Source organism: Geospiza fortis, unplaced genomic scaffold (genome assembly GCF_000277835.1).
Source record: "Geospiza fortis unplaced genomic scaffold, GeoFor_1.0 scaffold439, whole genome shotgun sequence".
Taxonomy (NCBI): Eukaryota; Metazoa; Chordata; class Aves; order Passeriformes; family Thraupidae; genus Geospiza; species Geospiza fortis.
The window spans coordinates 112081-115143 of record NW_005054618.1 but is presented as its reverse complement, the minus strand read 5'-3'; positions in this window follow the sequence as shown (position 1 = coordinate 115143).

Here is a 3063-nt window from a genome sequence, read left to right as displayed (position 1 = left end):
GGGCTCCTCGGGGAGGGACATTTTCCTGCTCCTCTGCAAAATAATTTTCCTCTTGGTAGTTGTTTTCTCCTCGGGAACACCGGCATTTCCGCGCGGCTGCCCGGTCCAGGCTGGGGTCGCTCCGTCGTGGAGCGAAAGAAGAGCTCCGAAACAAACCTGGAGTGAGGAGAGGGAGTTTGGGAGTTTCTTTCTCCCGGCCACAGCCCCGCACCATCCCCAGCTCCAGGGAACCTCACTCCCGGTAGGGGGACGGAGCCTCCCGGGAGTTGTGTTGGATCCCGGTGCACCGGGAATGCTGCGGGGCTTTCCTGGCTGCTCAGTGGGCACTCGGGACCAGGCATCTCCCGCTTCCTAAAAGTCACAGAGCTGGAAAGTCCAAATTTCCAGCCGGGATTCTTTGCTCTGAATCGCTGACGCCGCTGGGTTTTATCTTCCTGATCCAGCACACATCCATGCTGAGTTGGTTGGTTGTTTTTTTTTTTGGGGGGGGGAAATGGGATTTTTAAGCTACTTAAAGATGCTTTTGTGCTAAAGGAACTTCTGGAGTGGCCACCTGTGGATGCAGTGTTGGATGTGGCTGGATCCAGGCATCTCCTGTGCCTGCTTCAGGTGGGAGAGCCTTGGCAGCCCCTGGTGTGGGCAGGAGCATCCAAATCCCAGTGGGATGGAGCCCAGCTGGGGATGGGGAAAGGAGCTGTGTGCCCAAACTGCTTAAAAATTCAGGACTCGGTTTTCTGTCGGAATATATTTAATTTTCTGCTGGTGTTGGTGGTGAATCTGTGCCACTCCGTGCCAGGATGTGGCTCTGCTCTCTCTGGGAGATGCTCTAACCCTCAATTGCCACTTCAGCTCTCCCAGTGCTGAGTTCCACCCTAAACTCATCCCTGCCAAGGGCTGAAAATGGATTGTCCTGGCAGGAGCAGCACTGAGTTGAAACATTCTGGGGATAAAATGAGCAGAATTGGTGATGGAGCTGCTGTGGCCTCGATTGCAGAGGGGACACTTGGAGCATCCCCGGGGATCCAGGCAAGGACAGCGTGTGCCAGGCCCAGCTCAGGCTGGAAATAATCATGGCCTGGTTTGAGGAGAACTTGGCCCAAAGGGAATTTCTTTGGTGCAGACACTGAGAGAACTGAGTTTGTTGCCAGTCCTGTCATTAGGGATTAGAGAATCCTGTAATTTTGGGAGCAGTTGATAAGCAGGAGGATGATGATGGTGGGACAGAGCCTGGATTTGATGGAGCTGCTGCTGCTGCTGCTGGAGATTTATTGGGCTTTTATCTTGGAGATAAAAGTGGAAGCTTCTGGTGGCTTCTTCAGCCCAAGGTTCAGGATGAGCTGGGTGTTGGGAGGAGCCCAGCTGTGTCTGGAGCAGGGAAGCAGCTGGAAATCTGGAAAAAAACCCCAAAAAACAACAAGATAAAACTGTTCATTGAAGCACTGAAGCTTTATAAAAATAGGTTGATTTCCATAACTTTCATTTCACTCCTGCTCCAACTCCTTTTTTTTTTCCAGAGGTTTTAGGAGCCTCTTTTAGCCCCTTTTAGCCCCCTTCAGGAGCCCTTTTTCCCTGCTGGAGCAGCTCATTTTTGAGGATTATGTGCTGTCCTTTTGGACTCTGCTAAAACTTTGTCAGAAGTTCCCAGAATGGTAAATCTTAGTGAGCTGATCCTACCGAGCATGAGGTGCAGCCACAGAGCCTCATCCACACCTGGAATGGGGAAAATGGGAATAATTCCAGGAAAAATGGGGAGAATTCCTCAGTCACTGCCACAGCTGCCTGTGCCATGTGTTCCCCAAAATCCCTGCTCTTCCCTGTCAGACTGGCTTCATTCTGCACTCACAGCTCCCCTCCTGTGGGCTGAGGGGCTCCAAGGGGGTCCTGAACCAGCAGTTTTATCAGGAATAACTGGATTTTTGATGATGATGATGATGATGAGGAGGAGGAGGAGCTGGGTTGATTCCCATCCTGGAAGAGGCAGGCATGGTGTGTGTCCCACCCAGCACTCCAAGGGTGTCCTGCACCATCAGATTTATCAGGAATAACTGGATTTTTGTTGATGATGATGATGATCTGTGTTGATTCCCATCCTGGCAGAGGCAGGAGCTGCAGGGTGTGTGTCCTATCCAGCATTCCAAGGGTGTCCTGCACCATCAGATTTATCAGGAATAACTGGATTTTTGTTGATGATGATGATGATCTGTGTTGATTCCCATCCTGGCAGAGGCAGGCACGGTGTGTGTCCCACCCAGCCCTTGCAGCTGGAGCTTAGTGACACAGCACAGGTGTCAGGTGAGGACGGGTGCTGCTAATCCTGGGGTTGTTAGATAACCTGCAGGGCCAGGACAGGGATGTGGGATGGGATGGGGGCAGCCCCACTGCTCTGGGGAGCAGGAGGAAGCCAGAAACCTCCTTGAGGGGCATCAGGAAAGCTCCTTGAGGAGCATCAGGAAAGCTCCTTGAGGGGCATCAGGAAAGCTCCTTGAGGAGCATCAGGAAAAGCTCCTTGAGGAGCATCAGGAAAAGCTCATTTTTCTCATAGCCTCTGACTGGAGCTGCTCCCATGTCCCACCTGCAGGTCCCAGCTTGGCCTTTCCCTCAGGACCCCCTGCTTAGCCCTGAGTGCTGCCAAATTTCAGGATTTTGGAGGATTTGGGGTTTAGGGGTTGGATATGTGCTGGTTTTCCACTCTGCTGCAGCTCCCTGGTGGTGGGAGTGAAAACATCCGTGTGGGTCTGGCAGGATTAAATTTCCCATGGATTTGGGCACCTCCTGCCTCACCTGCAGCTCCCTGAGGGTCTGGCTTGGTGTTCCTCATGTCCCTGTGGGGAAGGGATGAGGAGCAGAGCCCTGGGAGTGGAGTTCTGGCTCCCAGCTCGGTTCCTGCCCTCTGCAAAACATCACGTGGCAGATCCGGGGGAGACACGTCAGAGTTTGCTGCTCCTAAAATATTTCTGGAAGTATTTTATAAACACAGTGGAGCCACAGGTCGTGGCTGACCTTGGGTCAGGATTTGGCCCTAACAAAGAGAATTATTTTCTCTTTCTGCGGCGTGTTCAGCAG